Source organism: Dipodomys ordii, unplaced genomic scaffold, assembly GCF_000151885.1.
Source record: "Dipodomys ordii isolate 6190 unplaced genomic scaffold, Dord_2.0 Scaffold73, whole genome shotgun sequence".
In the NCBI taxonomy this organism is placed as follows: Eukaryota; Metazoa; Chordata; class Mammalia; order Rodentia; family Heteromyidae; genus Dipodomys; species Dipodomys ordii.
The window spans coordinates 3,369,510-3,396,050 of record NW_012267289.1 but is presented as its reverse complement, the minus strand read 5'-3'; the positions used below and the strand labels follow the sequence as shown (position 1 = coordinate 3,396,050).

Genomic DNA, 26,541 nt, shown 5'->3' with positions numbered 1-26,541 from the left:
TTAAATAAGTTGTAACTATTTGTAGAGCATGCAGGCATTGAGCCAAAAGAACCAAAGAAACAAAAAAAAGTCATTGACATTCAAATCCAAGATTGTATTCATTCTGAGATTTATCTAAATTTCTTCAAATTCATTTCACAGTTGAATTATCAATATATCTTTTAATCTGGGAACTTGTGTCAATTCTGGTTTAAAGACTCCGTATGTTTCCCAACACTCTGGGCATAAGAATCGTGTGCTAATTACTCTCCAAATAGTCATGTGATTATGTTTTGTTTCTTCTCTAGAGTTCTTCCAAAAGAAAATTGTACAGCAAAAGTGGGATCTGTTATACATCGTATCTCTTCAATTCATCACACTTTCCTGGGATAGATATACTTATTTGAATATTTGGAGGTTCCTTTGTATTATGATCATGTATAATACCTTTAAAATTTTAAATCAAAACTAAAATATATATGATTAAATTAAAACTAGCTTTACCAAAAGAACCCCATATGATACCCAGCCTATCTCCAATAAAATAGAATTGAAATAAGTATTGATTTTGAGACTTTAATATATGGTAGGAAGTATCAATTCACTTTATCTTTACAACCATTGCAAACTGGGCTGCCCTAAATTTAGGAAGTTCTCATGCTTGCTTAAAACTCTGCCACCATTGGCTATGGTTAATACTTTAGCTGTTGCCAACTTTAAGCTGAGTATCATGATATCTCATATTTGTATTTTTCACTGAGCTTCACAGATTATGTAGCTAGAAAAGATCCATCAAGGTTTGTGTGTGTGTGTGTGTGTGTGTGTGTGTGTGTGTGCAGTGTTGTTGTTGTTGTTCTTACTGTTTTGCTATGTGGCAATGAGAAGCAAATCCAGGTTCTTGCACATACAAGGCAAGTCTTTCATAGTCAGCCATATTTCCTGGCCCTCTGGTAGTGTTTCAGTACTGATGTTTCACATCCTTTTTAAGTTGACAAGCTACTTCAATGGCAAAATGAGATTCCCAAACTAGACATTTGCCTCTTTTGACTTGTTCCTTAAACATAAATGAGATAGCCATTTGAAATTAAAATGGATCCAAGGATGAAGGAATTTAAAAATATAGTTATCAAAATAGTAGTAAACTTAAAAGTTATCTAAATGATTAAACATTTCTTCTAATTTATGTGTACTAATAAAAGTGCCAAATGGCTGCTATCAATGTAGCACATATTTGTGAAAACTGAATTATATAGAAAAGGGAAGCAGGGATAGCTAGCCATCATGAAGATGACAATTATTTTCATTTATCACAATAAACAATTATGTAATTATGTATTGATTGAATAATTAAATTATTGTGTAATTATTTATTGCAGCAAATATCTTCCTCTATTTACCTACAGTACACTATCAACATACTGTTTCTTAAGTTTGACTTCAGAATGTATATGTTATATTAAATGTATACTCTATAATTGTATGCCTGGAAAGTAACAGCAGAAAAGCATATTTTAATGAGACAGTATATGGTTAGAGTACACTTAGATATTTTCCAGACATACTTCTTGTTCTAGCTCAAGATTTTTATATGTAAGACCAAATAAAGCTTAATTATGTTAGTTGGCTCCAAACATGACATGTAACAGACAAACTTAAGAAAAAGCAACATCCAAAGCAAACTTCTCCAAATATAACTCCCTGTAAAATTACATGAAATAGCAATGCATGCTCATTTTAACTTATACTGAAAATATTTATTCTAAAATAAGTATTACTTGTACATCCTCATAGTCATACAACATCCTTCGTTAACTAATTTGGTAAATGTTATACCTTGCAATTTCTTTTGACTCCATTAAACTGCACACACTCATTTTTTCAAGTAAATCACACAACAGTCTCTCTTGTTAAAAAAAAACACTAAGTTTAATTTCTTTCTCACATGATTAATTGAAAGTCATCTGAAATAATTTAGTCAGTTATCTGAGCTAAGTTTTTCCTATGCTTCCATTGATCACAGACATGTCTCTCTAATATTTTGCTTACACACACATGTGTAAATATAAAAACTTTGGAATAAAGGTATCAGTGCTGAGCTTCATGTAAGAGGAAGATAGCTTTAAAATGTCTATTCACTTTTAGTCATGCAGGAGGGATTGTCTTTGAAGTTTCCCTGGCCATCTTCTCTGGTGCACAACATAAATTACTCCAATTCAGTTTCTATTACCCTCTATTCCAGGCCCATTAAATCTTTCCAAATAGATATCCTTTATGTCACACACGTACAGTGAAACTCAAGGCCCTTTTTATCATAGAGTTAAGTGGTGCCACATACTGCTCTCAAACATGAAGAGTAATTTCCACATTTTAAAGCAACAAATTAATCCTGACCTCCACTATTGACTCTTGGAAAGGGAGCCTGATCTTCCAAGCCTTGATCGTTTTGTCTCTAAAAATTTCTAATTATTGTGAACAGTCAGCAGAAGGTAGAAAGAACCAGAACCCGAAGTGGTATGTGATCACTATCACTCCTTGCTTTTACTGGAATAAATTATTATCACTATCAGCAGCAAATGGTTCTTTTTATAATCATGGCTACTGGACTTTTCCTTGTGATTATTCCCACCTTACTACACTAACAGAAAATATACTTTACCAGCCAGTAATTTTATTCTTTAGGGGAAGTTTTCTCTTAATCTCCAAAGGCTCTTTAAATAAGTGATCTTATAAGGTCAGATGCTATCAAAATGTTTTTATCCACTCATTATAAGTCAACAGCATCCATGTTATTCTGATTATAGACTAAAGTACTTTTTGAAAACTGACTATTTGTGGTCAATATTCAAAAATCTCAGCCTAGTAAGAATAGTAGCCTTTTTTTCATTGAGTATTTTTAAACATGAGCAATACTTATCTCCAGGAATGAAGTAAAAATATAGTGACTTTCAGAGGAAATTAAGGAAGTAATGTGAAAGAAAGAGAAAATTCACAAGATTTAATGCCAGAGAGAATGGGTTGTAGTAGAATCAGTTCTTACTGAGTCTGTCAGTATGGGATATTTGGTATGGACACGAGTAATGTCCATAAGGTTCCCTTTAGGAAACAAATGGCAAGTTCTTCACTAAGAAAAGACTAATACATAGGGTACTTAAAGAAAACCCTAACAATATAGAATAAGAAACAAAGAATATTATTGTTTTTAGAATATAATTAACTTACAAGAAGTAAAATTCATTGAGAGTTTTTAGAGTTCTGCATGGCCAGCAGGTTCACAGTACTTGGTATATTGTATTAAATTTTCTAAAAAAATATTAAAAAACAAAGTAACAACGAACTGTCCCTGTAAGCCCAAATGCTAGATTATATTTGATTTTCCTGCACCCCAGAATAAATAGTGATTTTAACTAAGTTCAACAAGTGAGAAAAAGGAATGATACTGAAACTGTTCTTACTATAGCTACTGCTCACATATTTCAAATTTTAAAGTGTAGCTTTTAAAAAAGCTATCAAAATATCTCCATCAAAGTATTCATCACAAGCAGGTAAGGAAAATGAAAAGTCAAACCCAGAAAAATTACTAGAGCTATGGGGAAAAGATTTTTAATTCACTTTTTTTCTTAATGCACATTGAAGTTTTGCCATCCTTCAAGATGCTGCGCATTTATTTGTTCTTAATTCTGATAACCTCAGCAGGAGTAATAAATACTTATACTTATACCTTAAACATTTACACACTTGAAGTCATGTATACCAGCACACTCCCAACAGAGTATGTGCAAATTAGCAAGTGACTTTTTTAAAATGTGGCTAGTAAGTTTTCAGCTCTATTACTTAAGAGCTCTAAACCATTAACTTAATGGCCTTTTGTAAACAGTAATCTACTTTTAATCATTAGGAACTGTATTTCAAGACCAACCTCTACTTGTAGTGAATGCCTGAATCTCAAAATCACTTCAACCACAGATATGACAACTAGGTAACCAGGTTGGTAGTGATAAATATGTTCATTAATTTCATTATGGAAATTATTACACTGTGTTGTGTGTATCAAATTATCAGTATATGCAATAATCATATACATCCCTCTAGATATTTTTGTCCTATGTCTAAGCATATTTGGGGGAAAGCATAGAACAGAAGCATTCATTAACTTTTAAATTATTTATATTAAGATTGAATATTTCATATAAGGCATCCCTTTAAAACATTTGGTCTGATTCCCACAAAATGAATGAAATACAAAATCATGAATTTATTTTTATGAACAGAGTACTTTACCACTGCCTAAAAGCCACCTGAATTTACAGAGTCATGTAACTCCTTTGTCAAATTATTTTAATATTAAGGGAAATATACTCTTTTGGAGGATCTACACAGCACACTACACAATGCAAAATATGCATTTTTACATGTACCAGGAAAAGTAATAATGCATATTTTAGAAAATGTTCTAGAATTTAGACAGCCTTTATAATTTCCTACTGGGCTACCACCCACTATTATATTTGTATGAGGCTACAATTCCTATGAGCATGACTAGAGGGTTATCAAGATTTTATGGTCATATATTTTCATATTACTTTGACCAAAAGTTATTATTCATTTATTTAAATGTTCAATTTTATTCAGTGAAAAGAGTGATCTCAATGAAACCTAGTATGAAATCTGTAAAACCCTCTCATTTTTTGGCATTAATGGGGTAATTTGTAGCCTGTCTATGTGACCCTCCATTTTAAGGTCAATTTGGGTAACTAAGTAAAATTAGAATTTCCACATAATCTCTGAACTACAAAGGGAGAAATATAGTTCCTGACTGCATTTATCTTGCAATCAGAATCTAACACTGTATCAATTCTAACTTCCACTTGATTTCTAATTGCAGGGTTATTTCTTCAAAAGTGGTTGCAATTTTCAGACAGAGGGCCCATTTCTCCAAGTGGGTTAAACAGAGCTCTCCATTTTGAAAAATAAAACTTTTAATATTCATTTTGAGGTAGGTTAATAGTCTTTTTCATTAGGAAAGAAGAGCACACACTGAGAATATCTTTCTGCCATGTGAGTAGTCAATGAACCAGTATGGTTGTAAATCTTCCAGAAATTCCCCTATGGTTCATTCAAAGAAAAATGTTTATTCTTCTCTGCCCTTTTACCCATCATTTCTCCACTATCATTTGGTAGCTGTCGGGGAATCTTTTCATCTTATAATTAGAAAGAAAATAAATTATTTCACGTTTTGTTTTAACTTCTGCCTCTTAAAACAATTCTTGTTACTTGAATTTTTACTAATCTCAAAGAAAAGTGATACAAAATTATTTGGGATATAAAAGAAGTATAATACCCTACCATCATGAAAACCATTCATATTATTAGTGTTGATTTAATGATTGAAATGCAAATGTATGATTTGTCATTATTTTAACAGAAGTAGAGTGCAAAGTAATGATTAAGTCTGAGTGCAATTGTTCATTACATAGTACAATGGGCAGCACTTTACAAAAAGGAAAGTCAGGCTTGCAAATAATTATTCTACCCATGATTAGTGTATTGGTACTGAATAAAGCCAAAGTAACATGACTGATATTTAGAATTATATAATGAGTGACTGAAGTTAGAATGAGGCAAACTTTTGAAGAATATTCTGAATTTGTATAAAGTATGTGATAACATAAAAGGTTAGTAATTACATTGTGATGATATACTTTTAAGAATAATCTTAATATATTATTTTACTTGAAAATTATATTCCTAGAATGGTAGAATGCAACACTTGCTAATTAAAATATTTCAAATTAGAAACTCCCTTTGATATTACACAAATTTCTGTTGAGTGGTGAAGATGTCTGAAATATATTAAAGAATTGAGAGTCAATTTTCACATTCTGCCTTGTATTGCAAAGCATCTGTACACAGTAACTTAAAAAATATTTTCATTACCTTGCTCAGGTAATTGTAACCCCTCTGTATGGTATTTTCACAATAAAAGAAAAAATAAAGCAAAAAATTATTTACTTAAAAGTCTGTAAAAAGGAAAAAAAAACAAGACATTTCAAAATGTGAAAGTAGCATTCAAAAAGTTATTTGCATAATGAATTTGTTAACTGATAGTTTGATTCATATTTTGCCAGATTTACTTCTGTCATTGCCATAATCTCTATTATATAAGCAAATATATGTTCCCTCAGAAACACACTCCTTAAGCATACTTTCCTAGGTCTTAACAATTGTTTCTGTCAAACTGGAAAAAAAAAAGTAGGAAAAGGGTGAAGGTATTGTTCCTTTAGCTCTGATACTGGATATAAATTTGGGTTACAGCATGTTATATCAGTCTTCTGCACCATAAGTGATAACTTCACATATTGTTGGCTAATAAATCATTCATTTCTGCTGTTCCTCTAATCTCCCACATCTAATGAAGTTGTCTTCATTATAGTCTCTTTACTTACAAACTTTGGTGTTTGTGTTTTCTACTGTAAAATGATCATATTCTCTCATGGCAATCCTAATTACTCATCATTTTGATATTGTTTTCAGAGTCAGGACAATTAGATGTCAGTTTACAGTATAAAATACAGACAGCCTTGTGCATAAATGGCATTTTCCAATACAAATTAATCTACTATTTGAAGGTTTAAAAATATTTACCATATCTGTATGTTTATTTGATTATTTTTAACCCTTGTTACATACTTTTTGCCTTTTAAAGCTGCCACTTTTTGTTTGTTTGTTCAAAGTATCTCATTCACAGAGATTTGAATCTTGGCTCATTATTGGTTGTTACTGATTCCTATTCATGCCTATTTGATTACACATTCATATACTTCATTTTATAAATATATTCCATATTTCATGTTTTTCTTAGATTATTCTTTTTTGTTTTCCTATGTCCTAATTTGGGTTGTACTGTTTCTCAATTGAATTGCCTGATTTGAACAAAATAAGGACTTCAAAATAACTCTACCTTTACCTTCCTATTTAGTTGTGAAAATCCACCTTGCTCTAGCTCTTTGCTGCCCATTCTACTTACAGCTCTGTTCTCATGCACAATAGCATACATTGGACCATTTAAAAGCACAGGGCATATATACCTGTTCTTCTCTTCTGTCTTCACTACTCATCTGTGTATTTTCAGCTCACTTGAAGTCATTTTGGAAGTTCCTTCTGTCTAATATCTTTTCTCAATAGACTTACTACAAACTTTCCATTCTTCGCTTCTACTTACTATTTGTGAGACAATACTGTAAATATTGGTGACCAATGGCTCTATGGTCACCCTGCCTAACATGTTATCCTTTTGTAAACTTTGTTACAGTATTGGTTACTGCAAACTTAAGCAAGCCTGTGAGTCTCTTTCCTCAATATTCATATGTGTAAATTCATGTAATAATAGCACTGTATTGAATATTATTTAGGTTAAAATTTTAAGAGCACTTTCTGTTAATAAACTGTTTTGTTTGTTCTGCATTGGTGGAAAAATGTGACAGAGATGAGTATAAAACCAAAATGCATATAAGTTTCAGGACTGGCTTAAGCTAAAACAAATAATTCCACAATCTTTTTTCACAATCTCAAAATTCACTTAGTGTTCTTAGCTGTTATAATGATCTTGATAATTGGCTGCCATTTGATTACAGATTTGTTGCACATATCACTTCTTGGAAATTAGTTAATTATTCTTATAGAATGTCTTTAACATAATTAATTGTGTATTTCTGCCTATATACAGTGAAGTGTGGATGTGTAGGAATAGAGAAGCATATGAGGCATACACTTCTATATGATTGTTGATATTTTCAGGTAAGATACATTGCTTTGTTTTTTTGATTTCCTTTCTTTCCAGGTATAGTTTTATTATTTTTAAACAAGTTTATTGCATAAAGACATTTAATAGCTCTTTTAAATCAAATTAGAACCAGCTCAGCTTTCCTTATGCTTAATATTTATGGTACTTCTTGCATAAAAAGTATGCAGCAGAGTTTGCAAAGGTAATTAAGGGCAAAATAAATGTTAAAATCTAGAAGGTACAGAATTTCTACAATCATTTATGATATGATTTCCATAAATAAGATTAGGTGATTATCTTGATATTGCTTATTTGGAGTTATGATAGATCATTCTGCAAAATAACACAGGATTCTGAATTGCATTTTTCCATCAAAAATGAACCAGGTTCAGAAATTTCACAAATCCTAAGCTGATTCCTTTCTTTCAAAAACTCCATTTTATCTATAAGTTTACAGGATAAATACTAGAACTGACTACTAACATCGGATTGAAGATGAATTTTGAAAATGTACCAAAATGTGCCTCATTTTATATAAAAGCTTAAAATGAGTGTCCTAAGCTTGCTGAAATTGCTTCAAAATATCCTCTTCCATTCCTGTTGATGCACTTGTCTAAGGCATTTATCATGATTGCTATTAATATTAGACATAGAAATATTTCAGCTGGTCCATTATTTCCTATAAGAAAGGCTTTAGTAATTCCAAAGAGATTAGGTAAATTATAAAAAAGAAACATGCCCATATTATATTTAACTTTAAATCATTGATAAATGTGATATTCATTTAATATATGGTTATAGGCAACTTCTGCTTCTCTGATAGTTTTTTAATTCTAATTACAGAAAAGCAAATATAATAAAATTTTATATTTATTTTATTATTTCTGATATATCATGTTCAATGAGTGCATATAATTTTATAATCCTTGCTTATTTTTTACAGAAACAAACATAATAAGAAAACACTGGAATTTGCATTTTGTATCTCTTATAATTTTGCTATCTATTAATTTACCTTTGCTTCACTTAAAAAAATCCTTTTGCTTCATTGATGGAAAATGTTTCACCTTTCAGAGAACTAGAGAAGTTGAGAAAGCTTTTAGAATGAAGCTAGTTTGTTATAATTGCTATTAAAGCACCCACTCTTCCTCGCTAGAATTTTGCCCAGACAAAATTCATCCAGAGGTTTGTTGTATTAAAACAACAACAACAACAAGCCTCAGTGGTAACAATCATCATCATCATCATTATCATGTTCATCATCATCATCATCATCATCATCATCAGTAGCAGCAGCAGCAGCAGCCCTGATAAAACAACATTAAGTATACAAAATGTGTATGTATCACATCTTCCTGCATGTAACAACAACAACAATAAAAGGATCTCCCTTCTTTTTGACATCCACATAGACAATTGCATTACACTAAGGAGAAATAAGATTAGGGGTGTTTTAATTTTTAAACCAATAACAAAAACGACCTTCCACAACAATGAGACTCACAAGACATTATGTTGGAAATGAATTGGGGGGGGGCGGGCGGAGGGATGGGAAAGATAAGGGAGGGGAGGAAAGGGTTAGTGGGAGAAAAACAAAGGAGAAGGTAACAATGCCCGACAGGAAATGTGCTCATTACCTTAGTGATGTAAATACAACCTCTCTATATAGCATGTTTTTTTTTTGTTTTTTGTTTTTGTGATTTGGTTCATCATGGGACCTGAACTGTGGGCTGCAACTTAAGAGCACTCTACCACTTGAGCCACAGTGCCACTTCGGGCTTTCTGGTGGTTTTATTGGACATAAGAGTCTCATGGACTTTTCCTGCCCAGGGCTGGCTTTGAACCACAATCCTTAGATTTCAGCCTCTTGAGTAACTAGGATTACAGATGTGAGCCACTCGTGCCGAGATTTCTGTACAGCATCTTTACAAGAAAATACTTTTTTAAGAGGCCTTCCATTACTCTGAGTAGAAAATGGATTTTTCACCCCTGCACTAACTGCAGGTGCTCATGGAGGCTTCCACCGATGCCCAAGACAAATGGAAAAATTCTCTAGCCTCACTTGATGGCCATTCATGGAGGTTTGTTCCTTAGCAGGGTCCCTGATATGTCCACCTGATATGTCCAATCCTTGCCCTTGCTCATTGTTTTGCAAGAAAAAAATGTAGTTTCCAATGGTAGTTAAGATTAAAGGGCAAAATAAAAGTTAAAATTTAGAAAGTACAGGATTTTTAGAATTATCTGTGATGACCTCAAAAATTGAGTAAAGTTTGGTGATCATTGTGATATAGACCATCTTGATTTGCAAAAAGTTGGATGATTTTACAACCCTGATGGCAAATTTTGAATTTCATATTCCATCAAATGTAGAATGCAAAAGAGTTCAAAGTTTCCCTGTTTGAGTATCAGGATTTGGAGATGAGCAAACAGAAATGGTTAAATATAGAACAAGAACCTAATCCACAAAGTTTGAGCAAGCATGTTGTAAAGACACAACCAGAATTGTAGTGACTTAGACTGAAATATGCTTGATAAGTAATGATAGGAAAGAAGAAACATGAATGAATATCTTCACCATTTGTAAATGACAAATTTATGGTTTGTCAATATTGTGTTTCTGCTTAACAGAATTAAACTGGAGATCAAATATCCCACCTGGATTCTAAACTTACTTCCCTACTAGATAGTCTCCACTTTTATGTTAATAAGTTTAGATAGAACAGAGTCAAATCTAAATCTTCTAGTGATAGCTCTCAACCCAGCATGCACCTCTATCAGTCTATTTTTAAGTTATAAAAGCACAGGATTTCTCTTTATACTGCTTGACACAAGTATTCATGTTATCTACTTTCATGTAGATTTATTTGCTCTACTTTCATGAACACGGAGAATTCACTATATTTTCATTATTTTCATTGTTATATATCTGATCTAAACCAGATTGGTATTTTTGCCTGAAAAATTGCAAACAGCTGCTCAGTAGGTCAATCTTCTTGTGACTCTCTCTTCTACCCTCAGTCTATTCTCTGCATGTCAGTCAGACTGATACTGTGTATGTATTCATATGAATGCTTCATTGTTTTTGGCCCAGTGCTATCCAAAAGTGTCATTTGTTGTAGCTCTTCGGCTTGTTTGGTTTTGTTTTTGTGCTGGTACCAGGAGCTGTCTTTGAGCTTTTGTGTTGAGCTTTTGTGTTCAAAGTTAACACTCTACCACTTGAGGCACAGCCTCACTTTTGATTTCCTTTTCCTGGTTAATTTGATTTAAGTTTCTCATAGACTTTCCTGTCTTGGCTGGTGTGAAACCACACACCACTGTCCTTGTGTGCAGCTGCCTATCAGCCTTCTTTGTTGCTGAACAGCCAGATTACAGATGTGAGCCATGGGCACCTGGCTCAGTTTTGTGTCTTAATCAGGGAAAAAGCTCTAATTCTTTTTCAGTATGTTGTCCTATTAAAACTTTTTATGTCTTCTTCACATCAGATGATGGGTACATACTGACTTCCCCTTCCAACCTGCTCAGAGAGCAGCCACTTCAGTTTCTCTACTTCACCTACTGTCTCCACAGTCACACATCTAGCTACTTTTTCTTTCTGTTTTTTTTCCTTTCTTTCTTTGGTTATGGGGCTTGAACTCTAGGCCTGAGCACTGTCCTTCAGCTCTTCAGCTCAAGGCACTTTACCTCTTGAGCCACAGCGCCACTTCGTTTTCTTGGAAATCAGAGTCTCACAGACTTTTCTGCCCGGGCTGGCTTTGAATTGTGATTCTCAGCTCTCAGCCTCCTGAATAGCTAGGATTACAGGTGTGAGCCACTGGCGGCAGGCTGTATTACTTTCTTCATGAGAGCTCTCACCATATTATTTAAAAACGGTTTTTCTTGTCTTCATTTTCTAAGTTATGATTCTTGATAGAATTTGTCACTCTCAGACACATGAGATATTTACATTATTTATTTTGTTTACGGTTAGTTTCTTCCCATTTGAATATGTATGGCATGAGTACAGAGTTTCATATTGTCCTCTGCTAATTCAAAAGTTCTCAATGTAACTCCTGGCATGCAGCAGATCAATGACTGTTATTAAATGTATCATCAAACCCTAATTACTCTAAAAATGCCAGTTGCATCAATATGTAAGGTTATAGTTAATGAATATATCTGCTAATTTTGTCATTATTTATAAACTGAGAGTTATTATTCAAAATTATGCTGATTTCCTTGCTCATACCTAGTCTGTAATAAAAATGGTAGAACACTTTAGTATCTAATACATATAAAATTTTCAACCACATTGCTATGGTTTCAAAAATGGGAGCTATAGTTTTCTAGCTTCGTCACACTAGAAAGTCCAGTAAATCCTTTGTCTTAATATATCTGTCAGTCTATGTACTTATGTATTGGAGTATCTTTTCCTATCTCTCTCTTTTTTATTTTCACATCTTTCTTTATGATCCAGGTCATTACTAGATCACACCTTAGTTCTAGAAAACCATATTTAAACTGTTTGTCTTTCCCTATGGCTATATCTCCTTCCAACATCTGGTCAAATATTATTTTTCAGTCCTCTAATTATAACACAACAGTCAGCATAACATTTTATGCACAAAAGAGGGGGAACAATCCCTTAAATTGTCTGTCAGTGTCAGAAGTACTAGTAGTGGTTTCTCCTCTCCGTGTGCCAGGCCATGCTTTGTCACAAAGGGTCAGCAACATCTGCTGATGGAAAGTGCCTTTCTGGAAATTTATGGCTCTAAAAACTCATACTGTAAGTTAAAAGTAAGATACTAAAGGGAGAGAAAGTTTCCCCTTTGTCTCCTAAATTACTCATATACTTGTTTCCTCAAACCCTTTAGTGTAGAAAGGAAGTATCAAAATGATAAATAATGGTTCCATTGTTTCCTTTAGGGTATTTTCAGCATCTAGTAAATTATTGGGCTAAATAATGCCATTTAATACTGAATTTTGCTTTGGGTTCCTCTAATAAGAGGTCTATTTTAAGTGTTTATTGAAGGTGGAACCATTTCCATTCAAAGGCAAATGTATAAAATCCACAACTTTCAGTTAGGTAGGAAATACTTAAGAACTTCGAACATAAGACTTAGGATTTGATTTTGTACAATGCTACAGATTTGATTATCTGGGTTCATTTGCAGCTCTCTTGACCAGTAAGATTCACTCTTCCTTAACTCAATTCATCTACAATATTTATGAAAGTTCATGAGATAGGATTTTTGAGTTACAAATGAATAAATATATGACTAATAAACTACCAATTATCAGGTCTGCAGAAAAACAGTAACTGATCTATTTATCTATCTATCTATTTATATCAGTGAATATAATATGTGCTATATATAATATATGTTTTATATTATAGAATGTACATTATATATAATATACATTATATGTCATATATAATTACATGTAATATAATATACAATATATTTTATAGATAATATATAATGCTTTTATATATAAATATTATATATTTATAATTTTTAAAATAGTCCAATCAGTTTCTCTGTAAATATAAAAGAAAAATGAAATGTGTATATCTGAATTTTCTTCCAAAATTTGAGCACAAGATATTCTATCTAATTCATACTGCTGCCTATCTTTTTATGACTATATTTTTTAACTGCCAGAGAAGACTGAAAACAATCTTTCACATTCCTCTTTCCCTATTTCCCATTTGTAATTCAGTTCACTCACTAGTCTCAGTTAAATAGATATAAAATTAGGAGACTCAGTGATTACAAACACCCACATGTGGGTACTAAATAAATAACATAGCCTCCCACATTTCACTAGAACTACAAAATGGTTGTTTACTCTTGTTTCCAGGAACCACTTGTAAGAGCCTGCTGAGACTAAAGAAGCAGATTAGTGAAAACAGGAAAAAGCTCTATTAATTTATAACCCTTCATATTCACAATACAAAAGTACATTAAATTATTTATTCTGGAAATATTATTTCTAAATTGCATGATTTTGTATGAACAGTGGAGGAATTTTTGCTTCAGGGGCTAGAGAAAGGGAAAATACTTGGTTTTACAAATGTAAGAAATATCCCAAGTAATTGGAGAAAATCAAAAGTCAATACTTGAAAGTAGATCACAATAGTCACCATAAACCTTTTAATCACAAAGTCATAATTGATAGCTTTCTAATTAATGGTGACATTAATAAATTTTGGCTTTATTTTGTTTACGTTTTTACATAGTTGAAGTAATACTTACAGTTTGCTTATTAAAAAGCTTTTCTGGTTCAAAAACCTGCATACTACCTTTAAAGAAAACTCAAGAAATACCATTTTAAATATACCTTTTCATTCAATTTATAATTTATGTCAAAATGACTTTCAGGAAAAAAAATATATTCTATTAAGAGAGATTACTTCTTGGCACAAATGCCTATTTTTCCAAATACTCCAAAGAGAGAAGAGGGTAAAAAATAGTTGGAGGCCAGTCCAGGCAAGGTTAGTGAAACTACCTCAAAAACAAACAAGCAGCTGGACAGTAGCTTATGCCTGTAATCCTAGCTACTCAGAGGCTAAGATCTGATAATTGCAGTTCACAACCAGGAAAGTGTGTGAGACTCTTATCTCCAATTAACCATCAGAAAACCAGGAATGGTGCTGTGGCACAAGTGGTAGAGTGCTAGCCATGAGCTGAAAAACTCAGGGGCACTGCCCAGACACAGAGTTCAAGCCCCATGACCAACAAAAAACAAAAGAAAAAAATACCAAAAACAACAACAAGCAAACAAAAAGAAAAAAGAAAAAGACCTGACTCAAGTACTATAACCTGGTCCCAGAAAGGGATTACATAGCACACATTCAATACTGAACACTTGAAGTAAGACTCTGTGATGTAAAGTGTATATTTTCTGCTGTTCAGTGTCCATACATTACTGTTTTTAACCAAAGCTTAGAGCTCAGGAATGTAATATTTGGTGAACAAATCTATACTTTCTTGGAATTTTGAATATATTTGATAAATATTTGGTGATTAAATCTATTTTTCTCTCTTGGAATTACATTGGCTCTAGGTGATTGAAGAGCCCTTGTTCATAATTGCTCTGGAGCTGGTTTTAAGTGCCCAACATCAACACTTCCATATGATTTCACCAATGTAGAATCAGGGCATCATTTTTTTTGTTTTTGTAAAACAAACAAGTCAAAATGAATAATAAAACTAAAGACTAAAACTAATACTGTATCTAAAATGTAATATGTTTATATAAAAAAAATCATGTGGTATCAAAAAGAATCAGATGTATCCCTTAATGCTTAAGATTTTTTTCTTTTCAGAGTATTATAATTTCCTGTGTGCACCAAAAAACTACATCAATGATGCTATTTCACAACTTCTGAGCCTAACTACAAAGCTGATAACTACAATTGTTAATTACAATTTATAAGGATTCAAACAAACCTATTTTTATCCCACCTGTTTTTAGGTACATGAAAGTTAAATTACTTGGCTATTTTATATCTCCTAGAATAAATTTATACCGCAATAAATAGATTTATAGTTTCCTATCTGAAGAATACATGGCATAATATCATTTCTTATTCATATGGGAAATTTAACACTTCTGTATAGATGATATATGATAATATGGAAATCTCATTTGCAGCAAAACAAGCTATCTTCCAAACCTCTTTAGGGAATGCACTATAGGATCAGGGAAATTCATGCGATTTAACACAGTGGCTACCTCAAAAATATTTGTTGAAACCTGGAGCTGGTGGCTCACATCTGTAATCCTAGCTACTCAAGAGGCTGAGATCTGAGGATCACAGTTCAAAGCCAGCCTGGGCAGGAAAATCTGAGAGACTCTTATCTCCAATAAACTACTGGAGCTCTCAAAACAAATAAACAAACAAACAAAATATTTGTTGAATTGTCAAATTAAAATATTAGATAATACCAGAAAATAGATTTTAAAAAATAGTGTTGTGATAATAACTTTTCTCTTTGTAGGGTTTTAACAAAACCTTTTTTCTATATGATCAAGAACATGCAATATCTAAAATAATCTAGAATTAGGTTCTGGCTCAAGAAAAGACACCTACACTTGATTTATTTGCAGAAAATGTTATAATATTTAAACAAAACATTGCAGAAGATATTATAAATTGATGATATGAATGAACAGTGAATATATATGTATATATAAATTACAGAACGTTAAAATGAGTTCTAAGATATACAAAAGTTAAAAGTTGCTGGAAGCAAATTTATGAATGTTTATGAATTTTTTATGCATAAAATACTTTAATCATTGTTGCTTAAATAATACAGTATAACAAGTATTTACATGGCATGTAAAGTACATTAGATATTATGAATCATCTGTGATGATTCAAAGTATATGGGAAAATATATATGGGTGATGTGCACGTATTATTTCATCTTATATAGGGACTTGAGCATTTGCAGATTTTTAAAAAATTTCTTTTTTTTATTATTAACTAGTTTTTTATTGTGAAAATACCGTAGAGAGGGTTTACAATTATATGGGCAAGGTAATATAATAAGTACATTTTTTATCAAGCATTGTTGCCTCCTCCTTTGTTTCCCCTTCTCATCCCTTCCCATCTCCCCCTGCCCCTAGCCGTATCCAAAGTTGTAAAGTTTGTTTTTTGACATAATGACTTGTACATCTCATTGTTGCAATGGGTCCACCTGTATCCCTATTTAAACAATTTGTTTTTCCCTTCCCCTCCACAAATTATTCCAACATCAAATACAGTGAAAACAGGGACTATACCGTGAGGGAGGGACATACAAAGCAACAAAGAAATATCTTATAAATATGTTAGAAACAATAGCAAGAAAGAAAAACCACCTGAGTCCTTTTCTTGGGGTTCATTTTGCCTAACATCAACTTATCTGAGCATTTCTGCTTGTCTCAGACATATACTAGTTATTGCAAATAAGGGAAATCAAGGGACCTATGTTTCTTTGGGCCTGGTTTACTTCACTTAATATAATTTTTTCTAAGTCTTTCCATTTCCTAACAAACGGGGCAATGTCATTCTTTCTTATGGAGGCATAGGATTCCATTATGTATATATACCACATTTTCTTGATCGGTTCATCTACTGAGGGGCATCTGGGTTGGTTCCATATCTTAGCTATGGTAAATAATGCTGCAATAAACATAGTTGTGCTGATAGCTTTAGTATGGTCTTGTTTGTGATCGTTTGGGTAAATGCCCCAAAGTGGGATTGCTGGGTCATAGGGGAGCTCTATGTGGGGTCTTTTGAGGAACCTCCATACTACTTTCCAAAGTGGTTGAACAAGTTTACAGTCCCACCAACAATGCAGTAGGGTTAAAGACTTACAGAGAAATTTCTCTAAAGAGGAAAGAAGGATGACCAATAGACACATGAAGAAATGGTCAACCTCCCTAGACATAAAAGAAATGCAAATCAAAAAAACACTGAGATACCAGCTCAAGCCAGTTAGAATGGCTATAATCAAGATCTCTAATAACAACAGATGTTGGAGGGGATGTGGACAGAAAGGAACCCTACTGCATTGTTGGTGGGAGTATGAATGTGTTTTGAATGTCACAATTCCAAATCTTTTTGCTGATGTTGATGATTTAACACAGGGCTTCACCCTCTTTTGCACAAAGCTGGAGTTTTACCACTTGAGCTGCATAGAGCTCTAGGTCAGCTTTAAAATTTTATGCTGCTACAGCATGTTATACCATGTAACTAGTAAAAAATTAAAGTATATGATTGTGTTTATGTATATTTTCAACTTAATGGACTCAAATCACATGATCCTAAAGAGGTAGGATTTCATCATGCACAACTGTTTTCCTATTATTAAAATCAGTGTAAAAAGTTGAAAGAATGGCTTTATCAGTAGTAAAAGTGGAAGTACTTTTCTCAAAAGGCTTATGAACATACATACTAATATACATTCAATATTAGAGGCAGGAAACACTGAAATAAAAAATAATTTTGAAAATACGTGCATTGTTTCAATGTAACTTCCAAAAGGAATGATAAAACTGAGAGCAGTTGTAAACATAGAATGATAGATGGCTTTCAATGAAAATTATCTTAAAAGAAATTTGGATAGGAAAAACATCTTTATGCAGAATATTTGATATTGTCTTCTTTCTATCTTTCCAGAGCTGTGTTTTTTGTCTTGAAGGACTAATGAACCCAGAATCACTTTCCATTTGGGCTCAGTGTACATAACACATTTCACAGAAGCTCAAAGGGAAGAGGTGCAAATTACATATTGTCCTTCATTGTCTTTTCCTCATGCAGTCATGTTTCCTGTATATAACTGAAGTGACAGCTCCGGTTTCTGCTATAGGGCTCCAAATAGGATGCTTTTCTCCTGCTAGGCCTTCCTGGTTGCTGTATCATCTTCCCTAGTGTTCTTATTATATTTGCATAATTAAGCTTTCTTTCTTAATCAAACTGTGCAGTTTATTTTAAAGGAAATTTGATTCCTATTCAATTAACATGTAAGAATTTGCTAGAAAATTTGCTAATATGCATGAAATTATTGTGATGTGGTAGAATTGAAATATAAAGGATGCTTGGCATATTGTAGTACAATATGAGATATTGTAGTACAGTCCCAAAAGAAGTTACAATATGTACTAGAAAGTAAAAATAATAAATAAAAACCAAAGAAATGTAGCCTTTCTTGATAGCATCGTCTGTGCTATAAATAATACATCACTGCTTTGCCAATTGCTGTTCAAGATCTTCAAGACTGTAAGTCTGGTTTTATTTTTGTATGCAGAAGAGGGAGGCCTTCTATAAGTATTGTTGAAAATCTAATGAAAGACATAATTATGTGCAATGTTGTATCGCCATTGTATATTATTGTGTAAGTGTAAGTATCACCACTCATTGCATATAGTTAATGGACACACAGAGAACAACTGGGTTTTGGCAGTGGGGACAGGAAGAAAGGAAGAATAATACTACCACTTTGATACCTGCTTCTGGCTAATCTTTAATATTTCAAAGCCTGTCAAGGTGATTGATACTGCTTGTAGGTATAGATACAGTGAGGTGGCATTGATTGGTATGGAAGCTAAAGCACTGGTATCTTCATTTCATATTCATCTCATTTTTCTTCTCTTTATCACTCCTTGTTTTAAGACACTATATTCATGTTCTTTCCCTCTCATTGTCTCCAATATGAATGTAAAATTATCAACAGAGTAATTGGTCAATTAACACCAATGATTTGGGGCTTTGCTCTTAGAAAATTATTGTTTTCCTTCCTCCAGGAAACATGTGAGAAGCAAAGAACAATAGTTCACACACATACAAATGGAGACAACACCTCACAAAGAGTAATGTATTTTACATTTTGTATTTAAAAATATAAGCAAAAATGTGATTTTAGAATATGTACATTATGGGTTTCTGCAGATGTTCATGTAAAGTTTTTTGTGTGTGTGAATAATAGGAAAGAACTGAAATGGTTTTTTTTCTGACCATTAATGATAAGATTTTCCTTCTTCAATTGTTTTTTTCCTGCACCTGCCAAATTATCAACACTATGATCTAATTTATTTTCCAAAGTTTCTGTTGTGAAATACCGTACAGCATTTATGTGGCACTTCGGTGAACTCTACTTCTCTCTCTTTCTTCCCACACTCTCACTGTTTCAGTGCTGACCTATCATTTGTAACTTCTTGGCTCACAGTTGTGCAAAATAACCAGGAGAAGACTAACAAATGAATGTCACCTTACTATATCAATCTAGATTTTTCTTTTCCTTTTTACATATTTATGTTGTTATTGTAAAGGTGATACACAGAGGGATTTCAGCTTCATAAGTCAGATAATGAGTACCTTTCTTTTTGACTAGTGTCCCTTCTTCCCTTGTTTCCCTCCTGACACCTCTCCCCGACAAGTTGTATAGTTCAGTTTCAACATAGTGTTTAGTATCACTGCATTTGTTCACTCTTTGATCCCTCCTTTCTTGTGCTTCTCCAAAACAGATGAATTTACATAACAAAACCAAAAGTATAGGAATAAAAAATGATAGCAGAGAGGGAAAATATATTAATTAATTAATAAGCTACATAATAAAAACCTCTTGTGTCCATTTCTTGGAGTTACTTTTGTCTTTTTTTTTTCCCACGGCTGAGAACCAAACCCAGGGTCTTGCACGTTTAGAGTCCTGTATATTTTATAATGTCCAAGTGTATTTTTTTTGTCTTTTACCATACAGTATGTTTACTTGTAGGTTTATAGGCACAGCTACAACAAATGAGGGAAACCATGCAACCTAGATTTCTTTGGTATCTAGCAAATCAGAGGAAGAACTGAAGAATTTCTGCATGGCAAAAGAAACAGTTAGCCCATAGAATGGAAATTTTTACTAGCTTCAAAGGCTTTATATCTGAAATATATTTAGAGCTCAAAAAAATCCCCCCAATAAACAAAAAAACACATAATAAGTCCATTAATAAATGGGTTAAACTCTTAGAGAAATTTCTCAAAAAACGTAAGAATAGCCAAAAGACACATGAAGAAACGTTCAACATCTCTGGTCATAAATAGAAATGCAAATCAAAACAACATTGAGATTCCACCTTATCCCAGTTAGAATGGCCATTATCAAGAAAAGTAACAACAGTTACTGATGGGGATGTGGCCAAAAAGGAATGCTACTTTACTGTTAGTGGGAATGTAAATTTGTTCAGCCACTCTGGAAAACAGCATGGAGGTTCTTCAAAATATTAAAAAGCATAGAGCTTCCCTATTACCCAGTAATTCCACTCTTGGGCCTTTATCCAATAGACCTCAAACATGGCCACAGTAAAACTATCAACACATCCATGCCCATTGCAATATTATTCACCATAGCCAAGATATGGAATCAATCCAGATGCCCCTCAGTGGATGAATGGATTAAGAATATATATATATTGGAGTTCTGATTCTGTCAGAAGGATACTGCACCATTTGTAAGAAAATGGAAAGATATCAAAAAATATACTCTAGGTATTTCTAATCCATAAGGATTCTAAATTTTCTTCTTGATATTCATTTCCTATTTAGTGTTTTTCAGGCTCTTAAATATTACACATGAAAAAAAATCTTCTAGAAGCTAGGCAGAACTGAAATGCAATTTTTCTTGAATTTCTACTTCAAAGGTTAATATTTTTTGCTTTCAGGTGCACACAAAGCGGATAGGGAGTTGTCAAAATGCAGTTCTGATCCAACATCCAGTTTATCTGATTTGGCAGGGTATCAGTGAGCACCTTCTTTTAGGCTGCTAGTTAGTGCCAAAAGTAATATTACTGGTCAGCTCTGACTTTTCTTCTACAGCCTACCATGTACAGCTCTACAATCTAAACAGCAAAGAACTAAACATTTAATATCCATGAATATTTCTGTGATAGGATATTCTTGTTTAGGAACTACATATTCTACTAGTCAGTGCTGTCATTGGACAAGACCTATGTTGTAACTTAAAGTCTGAATAAGCATGTAGAATTATACTTTTCAAAGTAGAAAAACTTATAACCTATAGAATCCTTGAAAAGTAGCTAGTGTGAATGAGAAATCATTTTGAGTTTCACTTAGCTGTAATTAAATGTAAAAATCTACATGAGTCTACTAAATTGTTTTAAGCTTGCATTGAATGTTTTGAGCACTATGAAATGTCACCTAAGATAGTGTGACTGTAATATATTCTTGCATCTTAACCTATTTGTGCCTTCAATGGTATGAAGGAACTCTTGCTTTTCAAGGACTATATATCTGCCTGATGTCGGGCCCATTTCATTCAATCCTAGACTGAGAATGCTATGACTGGAAGAGAGTGGGTTCCCCTTAAGTTGCCAGAGTAAAATTCATAGCAAGGTCCTGTCTTAAAGGAGAAAAAAAAAAGAAGAGAAAGGAGAAAAAGGAAAGGAAAGGAAGAAAACAAGACACAGAGGCTCATACCAGATATCCCAGCTACTTTAGCTCAATGCTCAGTCTCAGCATGCTTCAGCAAGTAATTCCCACTAAACAAGGCTTTCCTGACTCTGACATGACCATTGACACCCTTATAGGTTTTGGTTCATCCATCTGGTGAGAACCCTTGACGACACCCATGGCTAAGGGGTGTGTAGTGCTGCTCAGCATGCTGAGGCTTATGATCACAATGGAAATAGCAATGGCATTGAGGTACACTCGTTCATTTGTTTTGTCCTAATCACTTTACCCTTTTTCACTTCCTTTTTGTCTTTCCCTCTTTTTTTTTTTTGCTATTCAGTTCACAATTCTGAGTTTACAGATGCAAAACTCCTGTATTGACTTGCTTAACTCGAGTCTCAACTTCAGCTTCATTTCATAATCAGTTAACATTTTGATACTGCTCCCATCCTGAAAGATTCAATTTGGAAAGCTCCCTAGGTGATTTTATTGTGTTTCTAGGGCTAAGAAACACTGGCGACATTATCTGAGCCAGAAATATGGGTGGTGTTGACAGGGAATCTTCAACAGCAGCCCCCTGCAGAAATTTATATAAATCACACAGACAATAGCAGGTGCAGGTGGCCCTATTCATCTAATATATGTTTAATTTCTGTCCTTTAGTTTAGGTACAACTTGTCATGATTTAAAAACAAAGTCAAGATAAGCCTTAGTTTGAGGAAGGTTAAATAGGCAAATTGCTAACCAAAAGGTGGTGTGTGAAAAACTGACATGGAATCTTTAAAGGAAGCTTTCACTTTCCAAACTCCTCTAGTTAATGAACATCACTGTTCAGAGTTTCCTTCAACTAAAACATCACATAAAAACTGAACAACTGCCATTCATGAAAGGATTTCTTTACTCAAGTAATTTCTGTTAATTTGCTGTGATTGATGAATAAAACCATAACAAAGTAGACAAACAGCTAATACCCAAAGATTCTGCTACTACTACTATTACTACTGCCACTACTACTGCAACTCACACTACACACACACACACACATACACACACACACACACGTGAGAGAGAGAGAGAGAGACAGACAGACAGACAGACAGAGAGAGAGAAGACTGTTTTACTTGCAGCATAACTTTAAGCTGCCAGTTGAGATAGGAAAAAGGAAGGAAGCAAAAGAAGAACAAACTGCAAACATTAATATGATCAAATACATTCCATATCATTCCATATTTCACAGCAATGGAAAGATGCTAGATATCCTAAATATAATACAAGTTTTATTTCTCCCTAGAATAATTCCCCAGAAGTTTGAGAGTTGCTTATTCAAAACCCTGAACATATATTGCATTTCTATGGGAAAGATGCATTAGCTTGAAAAACTCAAAATCAATTCCAGTTTTAGATGATCTGTAAAGGACAACTTAAAGAACCATTGAAAGAAGAGGGAAGGGCATTCAATATAGACTTTTTGTTTTTGTTTTGTCAGAGGATATGACTTCTTAATTGTAGATGTCACTGTAAACACAACTGCCAAAGATCTTAAACAGTACAAGCTTTGTTTTAAAAAACAAGAGAGAGAGAGATTGAGCTGGGAATCAGTGGTAGAGCGCTTGCCTTGCATACATGAGGCCCTGGGTTCGATTCCTCAGCACCACATAAGCAGAAAAAAAAAAGTGGAAGTGACACTGTGGCTCAAGTGGTAGAGTGCTAGCCTTGAGCTGAAGAGATGAGGGACAACGCCCAGGTCCAGAGTTCAGGTCCCATGACCGGACCACTCCCTGCCCCCCAAAAAAAGAGAAAGAAAGAAAAATGAAGAAGGCTATCAAATGCCTGTAAGATGAACAAACAGCAATAAAAACGTACCAAATTTGTAAAAGTATAATTGTTGTCCCACATAAATTTCTCATCAATAATGCTATATATTCTAAAAGTCTTAAGTAGATTGTTCCATTCAATTCAAAGTTAGAGAAAGAAATTTTCTCAATATGTTTTTAAATTGTTAAAATATGGACATGTAAACATTATATATTGTATAACCATATAATCACCTGCAGTAACTGTGGATAACTAAAACCTTGGAATTCAGAAACTTAGAGAAGAGCAGAAATATTGTATTTATTGTTTCAGGAATTCAGGAATGTTCTAGAATTCATCCCTTACCAACAAGGGAAGAGATAGTTGAAATACTAGTTTAGATGTTTCCATGACAATGTTGTTTAGAAGAACTAGTACTAAAATGAGCAGAATTTGAGTAAAGCCGTCCTCTCTCTACATTGTGAATATGTCTCATCTTATTCATTAAAGACCATTAGAGAAAGACTAAGGTCTTAAAAGGAGAGGGGATTTTATCTCTAGAACGCTTTTGGATTTGAGCTAGAACATGAATACTTTCCTAGAGTTGCAGTTGGAATTCATACAAAACCTAGTCCATCTGATCATTTCAAACTTGCCTCCTCCATAAACACTTGAGCTAGTTACTAAACATCTTTCTCTCTCTCCTCTCACTACCTCTCTCTCACTCTCTCTCTTTCTCTTTCTCTCTCTCTGTCTCTTTCTCTCTGTCTCTTCTTCCATCCTGTTGGTATTGATTTTCTGGAAATACATACTGCACACACAATTCATTGTTTTTATATGCTATGTGTCCCTTACGATTTGTTAACATCTATGTATATGCTTGTGTATGTGTACACATAGATATGTGTTTGTTTATGCTTATTGTCTGCTTCCTCTATTGATTGAATGCCTGGTAAATGTAGGGGCTTTATTTTCTTGCTATATTGTTTCATGCAAAACACTTCATAAAAATTGTCAAATGAACTATGGATACATTTAATCACTTCTTCCTGTATCTTTAATACAATAAAAAATTCATCTCAAATTTAGAGGATGTAAATGAGAGAAAGTCACAGTACCACTCAAAATATACTGAATGGATATTTTAGGTGGACTGGGTACATTTATTAGAACTTATTTGTACCAAATATAATTATTAAAATGAAAAGTGAAATTATTTCATCATTATCTATCAGGGTTAATAAGAAATCAGGTATTAAACATTTGTTGAATTAATAATATATAATTAAAATTACTATTCCATATCATTTAAAGAAATGTTATACATTTTCACTCTGTTAATAAACTCTTTTTTCATCATATCACAATGGAACAACTCTTACTGATATGTTATTCATGGTTTCCTTGCATAAGAAAACCTGGATTTTTCTTACTGCTCTGAAAAGCTTAAACAAAATTTACTTGTATCCAATTAGAAGCCCAGATTAATTAACAAAATACATATTACCTTTCTCTTAAGCACATATAAATTCAGCATTTCAGTTACTTTGAAAATATTTGTATGTGTAACTATATTTTGGAAATCAATTTTTAAAATTATTAATTGTAGAACTAATTCAAGAGAGTAATTTTCTTATTATGCAAATTTTGTCTACAAACTTTTCTTGCTATGCAAAGTTGTATAACATTTTCCAAATATCTAAAATGTTGTGAAAAATAGCATTGTCTTAAGAATATTCAAAATATTAACTCATAAGTAAGACAAAAATAAGTTATGATAGTATCTAGAAGAAAACAGCATGTAAGAGGAGTCATAAAAGTATTTTTTAAAACAGCACTCAAACTGTTTATTTTATTAAAAAGTTGACATAGGTTATCTTCAGTGTTTATGACTTGCAAACTAAAGTATTTAATATTTAACATGTTTAAATACAAGCAGCAGCAGTTTGGTAATCAAAAGGAATAATTTGAATCATCTCAGAAAAATAAATTTATTATAATTAGAATATTTCAGAATATAATTAAAATATTTAAAAGAAAATTTATTCACCTTTCTTGTCATCAAAGTACAGAGTCTGCTGGGCTGGATTTGACCACTGGAGGGAGGTATTATCATTTTGATCAACCCTGCAGGTCAAAATTGCAGTTCCGCCTTCTACAACCGTTACATTCTGTGTGAGTGGAAACTGCCCTTGACTGCCTAAAAGGAGATTAAAGAGAAAGTTGATTAAATGCAAGTTATAAAATGATTAATTTCCCAGTTTCTACATTGGATTTCACTTCTTATTCAAAGTAAACAAACTAACCAACCACCTCTTAAAAAAATCAATATAAAATAAAAATTCTTCATCAGAGGAACAGTGCAACATACCATCAAGATTTCTTTATATTCTCTTACATGTTCCAGAAAACCTTGTTTTCCTTTCAGGCACGCATGGAGATTTATATTCCAGTGGGTACATGATAGCCATTAATATCCCTAAGTCTTGCATTAATTTTGTGGTGATAGATTGGATTATTATTGAGGATAAGTCAGTGGATGAGATGAGATTAAATAAACTCTCTAATGCAGCACATGCAATACATAAAGTTCTTACTTGGTAGCTTTGCAAATGCTGAATAAAGTCTGAAATATGAATACTAGAACATTTGATTCAATTTCTGATAGCAGAAATTAAAAAGAACCCTATTCCACCAGCGTTTCTTGTAGAAAAAGTTATTTTTAGAAATCTATAATGTGTTGGGGTGAAAAGTATGTGACTAGTGTCTAAAATGAAGTTCATCTTATAGAATATTCATTAATATATTATTAAATCTAGTTTGGGATCACGTTTGTATTCTAAGGTACTTAAAATGTTAAGGAGGGAGGGACTTTTCAGCCTAGAAATTTGAGTCAGTCAAATATCAAAATATCAAGGCTCTGTCTCATAAAAGAAACACACACACACACACACACACACACACACACACACACACCACACACACACACACACACACACTCACACACAGCCATCAACTCTAACCCAGAATATACTGGTAATATTCTTCATTGCACTTT

The 26,541-nt window shown here is 33.0% G+C and overlaps 1 protein-coding gene across 2 annotated transcripts in view; it reads right to left on the bottom strand.

The window, feature by feature from the left end:
- The window catches only part of Cadm2 (cell adhesion molecule 2), a 163,505-nt gene extending 137,818 nt beyond the window's left edge, over positions 1-25,687 (bottom strand). The window contains exon 1 of one of the 2 annotated variants that reach the window (XM_013024108.1): positions 25,534-25,687. The gene's annotated coding sequence lies outside the window, so the exon portion shown is untranslated. The remainder of the gene's footprint in view (positions 1-25,533) is intronic. The other variant, XM_013024106.1, reaches the window with a different exon arrangement.
- Positions 25,688-26,541: the final 854 nt, after the last annotated feature.